At 44.7% G+C, this 14,998-nt stretch overlaps 1 long non-coding RNA gene across 1 annotated transcript; it reads left to right on the top strand.

Annotated features, from left to right (window-relative positions):
• Nucleotides 1-13,600: 13,600 nt before the first annotated feature.
• On the top strand, nt 13,601-14,116 carry LOC119650433. Its single transcript, XR_005249280.1, has 3 exons — nt 13,601-13,722; nt 13,776-13,906; nt 13,978-14,116. It is a non-coding gene; the product is annotated as an uncharacterized LOC119650433 (long non-coding RNA).
• The last annotated feature ends 882 nt before the right edge of the window (nt 14,117-14,998 follow it).

Here is a 14,998-nt window from a genome sequence, read left to right as displayed (position 1 = left end):
GTCTGACTTTGGGCCACTGTACCAGAATCCGCCAACAAATCGCGGGACCATGGAAACCGTAGTCGTGCCGGATAAGTCTATTCAATGTGTTATAATTCGCCGTGAAAATGGCTCTCATTTTAAGATGTTAGTATCTAAATTGTCTACGTTTCATTTATTTTGATACTCCAGTTCGGTTAATATGATATTCCTTGAGCTGGGATAACAATTAATACTAAATATTCTTACTAATATCCACGGAGATGTACTACGTATTTCTTAAGGGGACTTTCCACAGTGAGCATTTTTTCTAATTTTTTTATTTACTATTTCCAAAGACATAGCCTCAAGAACCATCTCTCAAAGTTGTAAACCGAAACTCGCAATTACTTTTTTCCTTAATTTGTTTTTATGATGGCAACTCAAGAAATTTCATACAAGTCACTGCGAAAGAAACACAAAACAACACTTTTTAAGTGTGAAACAAAACCTTATTAGAGTCGAGTCGGTGTCTGTCTGTTCGTCGGTGGAAATCTTCAAAAGACACGGGCCTGGACACGCCAGCATGTAGGATTCTTACACACTAAAACCACCCTCGACTCCCCCAAGTCCCATAGAACCATCGTACGGTATTACATCACGGGGCGGAGTCAGCTCATTTTAACTTGGTCCCCTTTCGTCTCTACGCGGCGTACGTAACCGCACTTTTCTAGTCTCCTCTGCCTTTCGCAGTTTGCTCTGGTTAGATACGACCATGGAGTCTTAGTCTTCCTGACATGCTAACATTCTTCCCACCAGATTCTCTGGTACGAGCACCTTTCCTAGCCAACTCTTAACAGCACTGATCGCTTCGCATGAGTATAACTCAGCATCTTCGAGATGCTTTGCGACCACAACCAGCGCTATATCGTCGGCGTAGCCCACCACTGAGGCTTCCTCCGGAAGGGGAAAATTAAGTACATCGTTGTACATAATGTTCCACAGCCGTGGGCCCAGTACGGAGCCCTATGGAACACCCGCGGAGACAACGTACTCCTGGGGTCCGTTATCGATGTCATACAAAAGCCTCTGTACTTGTAAATAGCTGCTGACAATAGCTGCAAGATAAGCGGGAATACCAATCTTCGCCAGAAATTCCCGTATTAGGTTCCAATTGGCCGAATTGAATGCATTTCTCACATCCAGGGTCACTACGATGTAATATTTGCTAGTACTGCCCTTTCCGTGGATTGCATCTTCGGCCAAACCAGTAACCATTTTGATGGCGTCAATGGTTGATCTGACATTACGGAATCCATACTGCCGATCTGAGAGACCTCTCAGGCTCTAAACAACCGGGACTAATCTAAGATTACTCGCTCTAGCATTTTGCCCACAGTGTACAAAAGATAAATAGGTCTAGAGAAGGTTGACTCACCTGTAGGTTTCCCAGCCTTGGGCAGTAGCACCAACTTCTGTCGTTTCCATGATGCAGGGAATATCCCTTCGGACATGCATGCTTCGAACAACTCAGCGAACATGCCCGGCCTGGATTTCACGGCAAATTTAAGGGCCCTACTCGGAACGCCATCCAGACCCGGAGCTTTGTTATCTCGTATCCTAGCGCAGATCCCCAGCAGATCGTCACTGGAAGCTGTCTATGCCCTCCTCTTGCTGGGGGTATAACCCCTGGATAATTTTTAACAAGAGTGAAGGGCACGTCATCTGCGGAGATGATCGGTCTCCGAATCGCCCTATCACGATTCTATACGCGCTCCCCCACGAATTCACGTGCACTTCCGAACAGAGATCCTTAAAGCTTTCCCTCTTGCTACGTTGGATGGTGAGCTTGAGGGTTTTGCGGGCTTCCTTATAGGCGCGCTCTTTTTGCCCTTGGTCGATTCTGCCTACCGCTCTCTGAGCCACTCTTCTGGCTCGATGATAGGCTGATCGAAGGCTGGCCAGTTCAGTATTCCACCAGTAGTTTGGTCTTCTAATGCGGAATGAGCACCTTCTAGGCATGGACGCGTCACATGCTTTGGCGATACATTGGGCCACATGGGCAGCTCTTTCCGTAGAGGCGCTTGTTTTATTAGGTTGCTCTAACCACACCTCTATGAAGGTCTGATTATCCACAGCTTTAGCAGATCAGCCTGACGTCTTTCTCGGTTTCAGGCATGATGGTCTTCCGCCCGGTGACTCCACGCATAGCCCAAAGAAGATTGCCTAGTGATGGCTGTGGGTGTAGTCATTGCTGACGCACCAGGACATACCACGTGCCAGTGCAGGGCTGACAAAAGTTAGGTCTACGATTGATCCAGACCCCCCTTTCTGAAAGGTGATTCCATATCCTTCGTTGGCCAGAATGATATCCATCTGTGCGAAAGTGACAGACTGCAGCCTCTTGCATTTGTCTCTCTGCTACCCCACTCACGGGCCCAAGCATTGAAGTCACCAGCAATCACCCTTGGACTACGACCCCTTGCGTCGAGAACAAGACTGTCAAGCATTTCCTCGAATTCGGGCAGTGTCAGACTTGGTGGGGCGTAACAGCTGTACATATATTCCCCGTTTATTTTCGCCCACACAAAGTCGCTGTATGTCTGACCTCCAGTACATTACATGGCTTGTCGACCACATGTCCATATCGCCGCTCCACCAGTCGAATCTGCAACCCATACGCCACCGTGACGGTTTCTATAGGGTTCGCTAATGATGGCAATTTCCACCTCAGATTCGTAGGTGGTCTGCTTGAATAAATCTTGAGAGACCCTACAATGATTGATGTTTATTTGAAAAAAACTCATTTTTTCATTGAAGTTAGCGCCTTCCTAAATTCCGGGCATTTACCACTTCCGGCAATATGCCGGTTATCCCGTCCCTCCTTTCCTTCGCACGAAATGCATTTGAGGTCTCTATTGCACTCCTTGGCAATATGTCCTTTCTCCCCACACCTTCGACATCGATCGGATCGATCGATGCCGCTCGTGCATGCCTTCGCGAACTGTCCAAACATTAGGCATTTGAAGCACCTCTTTAAAGAGATCTGTTCCCTTAGTCGGCAAACAACCCATCCAATCCGAACCTTCTCCACGGCCAACAACTCCTGCGCTGACTCCAGTTGCAGTCGCATTGTGGCCGTTTGAGGCTCGTTTAGGCTCATGATAGATCCTTCGCTGAATTCCTCCAACTTGAATTGTTGCTTGAAGGCAGTGCAAATCTCTTCTCTGGATGTTATTTCATCGAGATCCTTGCGCTGTATATATGCCCCATTTTTTTGGGAACGAACCGCGACATTCAGCGGTCAGTTTTTCCCACGCTGGATTTTTTCAGCTCAAACATGAGATCTCCTTTCTGGGTCCTCCGGATTTTGCTTACATTTCCGCCTAGGTCTTTTAGGTCGGGGTCAGATTTCACCTTCTTCAATATCTCCGCATACGTTAGTTGTCCTTTGCTGGAGATTACAATTGCCTCCGGGCGAATTCGCACCTTTGGTTTCTTGTTTCTTTTCTTGTTCACGACCTTAGCCCAACCACCGCTCTTATTTTCTTTCGGTTTCGCTTCGCTAGCCGACGTTCCAACTTTGGGCACTTTAGGCTCTTCTGAAATTTTAATTCCGTTTGTTGGACTGGTCAAGACTCCTTTTTAAGGTTTTGTGTAAACACAAAACCTTATTAAATCGGTTTACTGTCTGTCTGTCTGTCTGTCTGTCTGTCCGTCCGTCTGTCTGTCTGTCCGTCCGTCACACGCATTTTTCTCGGAGATGGTTGTAGGGATTGTCACTAAATTTGGTAGAAAGGTGAGAACTGTGAACGCTCACGCATACAGTGAGTTACATCGTTTTACGATGAATTTAAGGGGGGGGGTCCCCAATACATGCAAAAGGGGGGTGTAAATTTTTTTTTCATCAAATATAGTCATGTGGGGTATCAAATTAAAGGTCTCGGTTAGTACTTTTCGAAGCTGGCCATAGTTTTGACATTTGTTAGAAAGGTGGGGAGTGCGGGGGGTTGAAAGTGATCATTCCTTTAAGGGGGCCATTCTCAGAAACTACCAAACCGAAAAATCTGAAAAAAACCAGGAGGCTGCCACTATATGGTGCCTGGGCTCCGAAATACCTTCCATAGTGATATCTGTACAAATAAAGTTAATAATATTATATTACTATAATTTTCAGTAATTGACTGCAAAACCCCCCTTAAGTTCATGCTAGCAAGACGAAATTTCACAACAATAGAGTATAATATAGAGCATGATCTTACCAAGTTTGATGGAAATCGCACCATTACTAACAAACTTATAATACGTCAAAGTTGTGGCTTCTTCGCAAATTCAACACTATGAATGTCAATATCATCCGAATGTGGATATTCTCACATAATATATGCATATATCACCTGCTACGTACAAAGAAATACACAAAACCTTTCGTACCTGAAGCGTCCAGCTTCCGGTTTCCCGACTTGTTTCCTTGTTGGTGCCTGTTGATTCCCCAAAGCTTCCCCCTCTTTGTCTCGCACTCGCTTACTTGATCGAAGATCGATGACCTTGTGCTTTGGTGTCACTTGGGTCGCCTGTGACATTGTTGGGGCTGGGATCTCTGGCTTTTCCCTTAGGCTTTCTTACTTCTTTCTGGGACCTATTGTAAAGCACCCTGATGGCTCTCACCATGTTCTTAATGGCTTGGTGCACGTTTTGCTTGTCCTTGATGAATTCGCACAGCTCAATTATTTTAGCCGCAAGCTATATAAAAGGTAGTTCTCCTGGGTCAGGGCTCTATTCTCGGTGAGTTTTGGCCAGATTACTCCTTTTACTGACTCTTTCGCCTTTTTCAATTACTGAGCTCCCATGGATTTTCTCTTTTGCCGGCTTTGATAGTGGAGGTGATTGTAAAATTGATGAGCTTCTCCTGAATCGATCTATTTGCTGCTGCTGGAGTACCTCTTAATCAAATCCGATGGGTGCCGAAATTGGCTTTTTTTGCCGAGCTATCTCCTTTTAGTCCATCATTCTCTGCCCTTGCAATTGGTGTTCTTGGCAGAGTTGTGCTCCGTTTGAACACCTCCTTCTCTAAATCTAAAGCATTTGTAGTATTAGATGCAACGGTGGCCAAGTTGTCCGCCACCGAGGCACTGCGGTCGAGGGATATCGATGGCCGGGAGCCCGCTTGCTCACTCCCAAAAGCCGCCGGTACTGGGGTTCCGAGCTCCTGCATCGTAACTTTACTCCTTCTCAATTCGTCCATGTTGGTTTTATTTTCTGGGTGTCCTTCCCATAGTCATTTTGGTCCACGCACCAGAGATAAGCAAACACTAGCCCATGCACAATCAGAAAAGAAAAGTGCATGAACACATATTTACACATCAATAGGTATGCCCCAATCCGCCAGCTGGGGTCGCGCCTGATGCGAGATCTGGCCACTCCTCACGGTCTGTCTTTTTTTTTTATTTTGTCAGAGGCTTCGAGGGTTTGCTCTACTGCCTCGTAGAAGATATCCTACTCCGACTCTGCAGCCTCCTCTGTAGGAGCCTGAACGTTAATGAGGCTTATATTTCTAAATTTGCCTCGGAAGCGCAGAGTGCATAACCGTTTATGTTTTTAAAGCCGATAGTAGCAGGTTTCATTTTTTGGCTGGTTTACTGAATGGTCACTATAATATATGGTGTAGCGACTCTTCTCCAGGAAACCGGTCCTTGTTCAACGCATCTCCTGTAACGCTGTTACATCAGCCTTATATTGGGACAGGGTATCGGCTAGCTGCTCATTAGCTTCATCTCTGTACAGGGAGCGCACGTTCCATGAGAAAATGCGCAAATCGTTATTCCTTTGTCGTTGCCGGGTTCGTCGTTATGGAATCCGTCCAGTCCAAGTCTCTTGTTGTAGTTTCGTAACAAGTTGTTTTCCGTGTAGAGTTGTCAGCCCTACCCAACTCCCCACCTGGAGGACCAGTTGGTACAATTTGTCCCGTTTTTAGGCGCGGGAGACTCGCTTTCATGCTTTTCCATCTGCAGTTTTTCGTTAAGAAATAGCTCCCAGCGGTCACCACGTGGCGGTAGAGATACGGTTTGGTAGTAGAGCTGTTGGTGTTGGTTCAGCAGGCATTTCCCAGCTTTTATGCTCCATCATTTAGATATAATGGATAGAATATTAGAAAGCACATGAAGAGGAAATCTGTTCTGTGTCCTTTTATTTGCACATGAGTAACGAAGATGTCGCTTTCAATACTCAAACTGAAGCCCATTCTAGGACAGAACTTTCGTCCTAAGAATCTGAAGTTCATTCAAAACTCTTGGCAAACAGGTAACAGGTGCTAGGGAACAAAGTTCTTCGGATATAATCAGATATTTATAGTAAAGATGCATTTATTGGTAAAAGCTTTACTCTTTTGTGTATTTAATAATTCTGGTGGCGAACATTAGCTAAGCCACAAAGAAACTTTGTAGTGAAATAGAACGGAAATTCGAGATAACTTGAGATACAAATTCATCCTTAAAATCCGATTTTCGAAATCGACATGAAAATGAGCCTTTGATATTATGACAATTTCCGAAGAAAGAGCAAGGACTTACTAAAATTTGTGGACAAAACATCGAGATAGCCAAGATAGAGCTTTAGTGGTGAAAGTGAGTAAAATGCTTTTTAGGCGGTGAAAGTCTACTGCAAGCGCTTAGGGCACATCAATGGAAAATAGTCTTTGTTTATTATCAAATTATTTCTAGTTGTGAAGTAAAAATATTCAAGGAAATTAATTTTACATTCAGACGAGAACTAGGAATATCCTGTGTGTGTGTTTGAGGTGGCGGAAAAGCAAAGCCTCTGAGCATTCAGACCTTAGTGGTCCATTGTACCCGGTCTAACGGAATATCCCGAATTTTTTTATGTAACACAGGATTTCCGTTACTATCCGCTACAGTTGGAGCACATCAGCACCAAAAATCTGATGTCTGATGCGTCCATAGGCGGGACACTCACATAGAAAATGTTCCGTCGATTCCGCTTCCTCATTACAGGATGGATACGTATCATCTTGGATAATTCCTATTCTGAACATATGCCCAGCTAGTGAATTATGGCCAATCAGAATGCCCACAATAATTCTGCAAGTCTTCCTGCTTTTCGACAAGATAAACTTTGCAGTATGTTTGTTTGGTTCTGACAGGAAAAGTTTGATGTGTTTAGCAGCATTAAGGCTTCGCCACCTGTCATTATGAGAAGCTTGTTCTCAGTTTTTGATATCAGCATTAGCCAATGCTACTGACACCCCAATTGCTGGTTCCGGTCCGGACATGAGAAAAGTTAAAGCCTCTTTTGCTAAGGCACCCGAGATTTCATTTTCCTCTACACCACAATGACCAGGTACCCAGAGTAATTCCACCGTATTGAACCTAAAACGGTTTCTACATTCCTGGACGATTTTTGAAGTGGTCAAAGCACTACTCAACGCCCTCAATGCAACTTGAATATCGCTACAGATTGCGATGCGCACTCGTCAATCATCCAGGTTGCCGCCCTTAGAATCGCATACACTTCAGTTTGAAGGACTGTTGTCTATTGTTCCAAGGGAAAAGGCCACTTCTCGTTTTTATTCGAGAGGTAGACTCCTGCTGCAAAACCATTTTCTGTTTTTGAGCCATCGGTGTAGAAGACGTCAGTATATCCTGACACACACTCTTCTGGTTCGTCCCAGTTTTCTCTTCATTTCAAGATAACATCATATCTTTTACCAAACAGATATATGGGGATATGACAATGAGTAATGCATTTAGAGCTACCCCGGATGTCGTGCTCATGGCACCGGCGATATCCAGACACACAGAAACTTCTTGTCTAGAATAACTTCCAGATATTTCACTTCTTCACAGAGTTGAAGGGTTATACCCTTCATCGCTGGAAGGCAAAGATCATTCAGTTTCCTCCTTTTTGTAAATAACGCCATTGTGGCTTTATTTGTCAACAGTCAATCAAATCAACTGCGCGTTGTGTATTTCTACACACCATTCTGAGATCTTGAGAAACAGGAAGGCATCAGCATATCATCCGCATAAGCTTGAACGTGTATTGGCAAATTTTGCAGTTCCCATAGTAGTGAGTTGTTCAGCAGACTCCACAGAAGTGGCGATAGCATACCTCCTGAGGGCAGCCTTTCGTCACTTCCGTTGTCAGGTAGCGATCAACACCCATTTCAGCACACATATATCTCTGCGTTAGTATAGCGTAGATCCACTTTATTAGAGTTTCGTCAACACCATGCTCTCTGACGGCATCACAGAGCCTTTGGAAGGGCGCACAGTCAAAAGCCCGTTCAATGTTCACGAACACCCTCATCTCGTACTCCCACTTCAGAGTTGCATCCTCTATCTTTGAAACTAAAGTATGAAGAGTAGACTCACAGGACTTTCCACGTTGGTAAGCATGTTGGTTTTCATTTATGGGGTGCGACTCTAGCGCCTTCTCGCAAATGTGACGCTCAACCAGTCTCTCCAGGCATTTCAGGGAAAATGATGTTAAGCTGATTTGCCTGAAGTTCTTTGGATTTGAATAGTCATCTTTCCCAGGCTTTGATATGAAGACTACCTTCACCTTTTGCCAAGGGGAAAACACGTAGCCCAGAGCAAGACATTGCCGAAAAATATTTCTTAGAAGTTGCTCTAAGCGCTCTGTACCGTCTTTTAGCATCGCTGGGTGGATGCCATCCATGCCGGCTGCTTTGAAGTGTTCAAATGATTGTATAGCAACGCTCGCCTTTTCATGGGTAACAACCGCTCTCGCAGTATCCCAATTCTCCTTGTAAAACCTTTGTGTTGAAGGGTTTGCAGAGACCGCCAATTCTCTTCTTCCCACTTGAGACCTGAGACCTGTTCTCTCAGGTGGTGCGCTTCCAAGAGAGTCTGTATAGACTCAACTTTGAAGTTCGTGAAAGTACTATCCGGTTTTCCAAGAGAGTCCAACTTCGCCGACTCATCCTTATTAAGGACTCTGCACAGCCTGGATGTCACTCTTTCACCTTACAGTTCCTCAGAGTATGCTCTAAAATAGTCTCGTTTCGAACGTTTTATGAGCCTCTTATATTCACGCTGTGAGTGCCGGAAGTTTAGCCAGTCTGTATCTTTATTGCTTTTGCAAGCACGATTTAGAAGTCGTCTGGTTGATTTCCTGAGTCTGTGCAGCTTCCGGTTCCAACATGAAACCGTTTTACCACGTTAGCCTCGGGAAATAGGGGGAACGGTAATCTGAGAGTGAGAGTTCATCTAGCACTCGCCAGTTTCTAATCAACTCTAACCTACGGTCGCGGTCATTAGACCAGCTGAGGTGATAAAATCAAACAGCTTCTTTCAGTTTCATCAAACTCCGCACAGAACCGACAAGCAGTGTTCGTAGATATTTTAAGTTTCCCTAGGTGACAGTTTAGTCGGCAGTGACCAGTGAGAATTCTCACTATAATCCGGGAGTTCTTCTTGGTGAAGTTTAAACAATCCTTTGGGCGCTTGAGTTCATGTTTACCCATGATCACCTTGGACTGTTCCATTCCTGACATGTTCGCCCAGTATAGCTTTCTCAGCCGTTCCTCTTCATTTCTTAATGTCATAACGATTCCACATAAGGGTTCTGGCCTGTGTAGACGCGCCCCTGCTCCATTTCGGGCCAGTTGATATGCTGTATCATTGCCTTCCAACCCAACACAGCCTGAAACCCAGAGTATCCAGACTTTATTGCGCGAGCCGAGAGTATTTAGTTTCTCTAAGTATTCCCATACCATTTTAGAGTTCATCTGGTTGCACTTAAGTACCTTGATCGCCGCTTGGTTGTCGGTCAAAATAGCAATGTTCTGCCCCCTGTAGCTACTTTGGAGGTTGAAGGAGGCACATCTGTCTATGTCATATATTTCTGCCTGGAATATTCTAGTGTGCTTACCCATTGGTTCTAAGTAATTTTTCCTTGGACCAATGACCCCGGCGCCCGCTTGGCTTGGTGACAAACTCAACGTGAATAACTTTGTAATTTAACTATACTAACTGCATTTAAACATTGTTATTTTATTACATTCTTCATTAAATAATTCACTTATTTTATTTTTAACATTTATTTCTTTATAACTTTATTGAAATAAATAAAAACATAAGCGAGGAGTTCTCTTTGGTATCGTCTCGAACTCCATCTGACTTGACATCGAAAAACAGATTTCGGTCTCAAAAATTGTTTTTCGATGTCTTGGCCGGCAAGATTCATATTTTCGCTTACTCGCTTTGCCATAACAGCTGAAACCAAGGAGGATTTTAGCGATTAACCGGACGCACGGCTCCCTCAACTCCCTGTCGCTAGTCAATACGGACGAACGGCTTTAGTCGTGCCAAGATGACCCGATTGATCGTGCCCCGATGTTGAAGCTATAATAATTTCGGCTTTGGCTCGAGGACTTCAAAGGAGTCCTCATATGGTGGCTGCAGTGGCTTCCGAGGAGCGTCTGCCCTAATTCGGACATGCGTACATGCGAGATCCCTGAGCACAGCAGTCTCGGTTTTCGCGTGGTTGGCGAGTGGTGGCAGCATCAGTTTTGACATTGCGTCCTTGAGCTCCGACCTTATGTCTAGAACAGGGTCGCTGGGGAGTCTCAGATTCTTCCCGTAAACCAGTTCCGCGGGACTTGCAGAAAATTCTTCACAATTGGCTATTCGGAGGTCCAGAAGAACGAGTGGCAGGAATTGCAACCGAGAAGGGTCGCCTTGGGTGAATATAGCGGCCTTCAGCGTCTTGTGCCACCTTTCGAGCATCCCATTAGACTGTGGATGGAAAGCAGTTGTTCAGTGGCGTTTAAAGCCGAGGAGTTTGCCCAACTCTGAGAAAAGTTAGGACTCAAATTGCATTTCCTGGTCGGTGATTAAAATTGCCGGCCCACCAAAGCGTGGAACCCATTCTCGGCAGAGGGCCTCTGCTAAAGATTGTGCAGCAATGTCTTTCAGAGATATTTACTCAGGCCACCGCGTGGACCTATCGATGATTGTGAGGCAATAATTGAAACCGTGCGAGTCTCGCAAAGGGCCAATGATGTCAAGGTGGATTGTATGGAAACCCTTGGTGGACCAATGGAACACTCTTACCTCTTTCCTTGTATGCTTTTTTGTTTTGTATTTCTGGCGTGCGATGCACTGTCTGGCCCAAGAACTAACGTTCTGCCAGAAATACTTGGCGGTAACTAACGGATTCATTGTTAGAATGCCTGGAGGTGCTAGATCATCAACGACGTGAAATACTTCCTTTCAGAAATCGGTCGGAATGTATGGTATTGGTCCATTTTCTGAGGCCTCGCAGTATATACTGGATATTGAGCCGAAGATAGGAAACTCCCTAAATATGTATTTAGAGTTGGTCTTCAAGCTCTAAAGAACTGCGTCCTCTTTCTGCGCCCCGGTGATTCCCGGAAAATGGACGGTGGTGGTTATCTTGACCTCTGCAACACGTGACAAAGCGTCATAAATCACGTTATCTTTTCCAGACACGTGTTGAATAAATTGGTTGATAAAGTTCAAATACCACCAAATGGCGAGGGGACGCTTTGTCGGGCTTTTGTTTCAAAACGAAAGTGAGTGGCTTATCATCATCATCAACGGCGCAACAACCAGTATCCGGTCTAGGCCTGCCTTAATAAGGAACTCCAGACATTCCGGTTTTCCGAGGTCCACTAATTCGATATCCCTAAAAGCTGTCTGACGTCCTGACCTACGCCATCGCTCCATCTTAGGCAGGGTCTGTCTTGTCTTCTTTTTCTATCCTAGATATTGCCCTTATAGACTTTCCGGGTGGGATCATCCTCATCCATACGGATTAAGTGACCCGCCCACCGTAACCTATTGAGCCGGATTTTATCCACATCCGGACGGTCATAGTATCGCTCATAGATTTCGTCGTTATGTAGGCTACGGAATCGCCCATCCTCATATAGGGTGTCAAAAATTCTTCGGAGGATTCTTCTCTCGAACGCGGCCAAGAGTTCGCATTTCTTCTTGCTAAGAACCCAAGTCTCCGAGGAATATATGAGGACTGGCAAGATCATTGTCTTGTACAGTAAGAACTTTGACCCTATGGTGAGACGTTTCGAGCGGAACAGTTTTTAAGCTGAAATAGGCTCTGTTAGCTGACCAGTGCGGTTTGATGTTGTTGGTTGGTTGGTTTTCTGAACTAACGTTGCCACCATATATTTTGTCTTGCCTTCATTGATGTGCAGCCCAAGATCTCGCGCCACCTGCTCTATCTGGATGAAGGCAGTTTGTACGTCTCGAGTGGTTCTTCCCATGATGTCGATATCGTCAGCATAGGCCAGTAGTTGGGTGGACTTAAAGAGGATCGTACTCTTGCATTCACCTCAGCATCACGGATCACCTTCTCGAGGGCGAGGTTAAAAAGGACGCATGATAGGGCATTCCCTTGTCGTAGACCGTTGTTGATGTCGAATAGTCTTGAGAGTGATCTTGCTGCTTTTATTTGGCCTCACACATTGGTCAGGGTCAGGGTGGCTTATGGTTCGTGAATAATGTGAAGGCAGACCTCAAGAGAATACCGGAAGTATTTAATTGCGAGTTACGTGGCTGATAACTCACGATCGTAGGTAGGTGGTTCCTCTGAGCGAGGTTGAGATATTTGGAGGAGAAACTCAACGGTAATGTCTGAGGCATCGGCGAATACAGCTAGCGATGCATTTTGCTGAGGGAATGCCAGAAGTGTAGCATCTTCTAGCTGTTGCTTGGTGGTCTGGTCTGGCCTGGAGGTCCTTTGGAAACCACACAATCAGGCGGGAGTCTTTGGTTTCCGGCCCAGACAAAAAGACGTTAAGGATCGATTGATGGTGGGCGGCCTTGGGCAAGAAACGACGATAGAAATTTAACATTCTCAAGAACCTTCTCAGACCCTTAACCGTTTTCGGAAGCGAGAAGCTGTCTGCACCTTGACTGGGTCTGATTGGTGTAATCATGTGGCCGAGGAATCGCGCCTGCGATTGTAAGAATTTGATGTTTTCAACGTTTAGTACTAGACCGGTGTCAAGGAGACATTGAAAAATGCACTCGCGTTGCACAGTCCAAAGGTCATCGTAATAAGCTCGAAGAGTCCGAAAGGTGTGCATATTGCCCTTTTCGGAATGTCTTCGGGAGCTACAAGGTTCTGATGATATGCCTTGATTAAGTCCAAGGTCGATAAAATACGGCAGTTTGCGATAGTGAGATGGGGTATCGATCTGGAATCATATCATCCCAAGTACTCTTTCCGGAAACGTTAACAATTGTTGAGTGTCATTCACACTGTCTGTCTACATTTCATCCTTAAATGTTTCCCGTCCTGCTGATGTCCATTTTCATGAATTGCATTTGATATTTGGCAGGCACTTCGTTTACGGTACGACTACTATCCATGCTACAATAGTTTGTGGCCATATCGATTCCACAGTTTGAATTGCAATATCAACCATAATGCAACCTGGCCAGCTCTAAATAATGCATAAATTTGCATTTGTATCGTATATTTACCTTCGATTCATCGCAAATTTGCATCATATTAATTTCCCATAGCATAATATTCACTTGCCTATGGCATCAATTATTCACTGTTTACATTTTCCGATGCCAAAATAGATTGGTCTCTATTTGCGTTCGATCAAATATTAACGATGCTATTTGGTTAGACGTCAATTTTGTCAACAGCTTAAGGACGATATATCCTTCCATTGATTCAGCTCTGCCCAGTATTTTAGTGTTCTGCAAATCCATCTCAATGAGCGTAAGATCAAGCAATGTCCTGGTTCCGACAAAAGTTAATCCATTCTCTCCAAGGTACCCGCAAAATTACCATCCCCCACCTGATTGCTCTGTCGAAGATGAGTACATTAACGACTCTACAATGGCAAGGCGAACTGTTAATGGCTGTTAATTTTCCATGATACGAGGAACCATCGCCTCTATTGGTAATTCAAGCCGGAGGATTGAACGGGAATGGGTTTTCAATTAATTTTAATTACGATTGCTATATCCCCAGACAGGAGTCGATAGAGTTCATCAGTGGAGATTGGGGCTTCCACTTCCGACTTTGATTAGGATGTTGGGGATGGTTAGGGGCAAATTTGTTTTGAATGTGTTGAGTAAATGTGAAAAGGATTTAGGGAAGCATTTTGGAGGGCATATTTCTCAAATTCAAGATATTCTGCAAATCTTTAAACGTTGAAACTAGTACTAGCAAATATGATAGTTTTTATAAAATCAAGTGATTGGAGGGCTAAGAATAACGGCCACTACCTAATAAGAAGAGAACAACAGTTGTATGAAACAACCGGGAAATCGGAAGCTTGACGCTTCAGGTATAAAAGGTGTTGTGGCTGATTGCGTTGACCCGAGATATTTAAATAGCTCAGGTCACTGCAGCTAACAGAACTGGGCGATGAAATTGCTTTACGCATTAGCACAACCTGGATGAAGTGGTGTTCTCTCTGATCGATGTATCAACGAACATGTCAAGTTGAACGTTTCGTGTCGTGTTGTCTGTCCTGTGCCCTCTATGGTTCCGCGTGTTGGTCGACTATAAAAAATAATGATCGTCGTCTCACGGTAATGAATACGAAGATGTTTCGTTAGATTGGTGGCGTAACACGCCATGATCACATCCAAAATGAGGATATATGGGATTGATATGAGGTTGTGTCTTCGATGGTATTGTCACATAATTCGCGCTAACGAGAATTGCCAAGATTGGTTTATACATCGAAGTTGATGGGAAACGATCAAAAGTCCGGTCAAAGCAATGGTGACTTGGTACTCTGGATAGTGATCCGAAAGTCTCACGACTGCATCCAAATCGGGACTTTGACAGAACAGAATGGCACAATTGATAAAGACGAGCCGATGCCGCTTCAGAACGGGACAAAGGCTGAAGGAAAAGAAGGGAGCGTTACAGATTTCTTACCGAATGACTTTGACCTGAGTTCAACTTCTGCATACATTTACTTAAAGGTATGTTTTTGACGACTACGAAGTCATGGTACATGAGGCCTCTCATTCAAGAA

This window comes from Hermetia illucens, chromosome 2 (assembly GCF_905115235.1).
Source record: "Hermetia illucens chromosome 2, iHerIll2.2.curated.20191125, whole genome shotgun sequence".
Classification (NCBI taxonomy): Eukaryota; Metazoa; Arthropoda; class Insecta; order Diptera; family Stratiomyidae; genus Hermetia; species Hermetia illucens.
The sequence above is the reverse complement of the archived record's forward strand: the minus strand, read 5'-3'. Positions and strand labels throughout refer to the sequence as shown.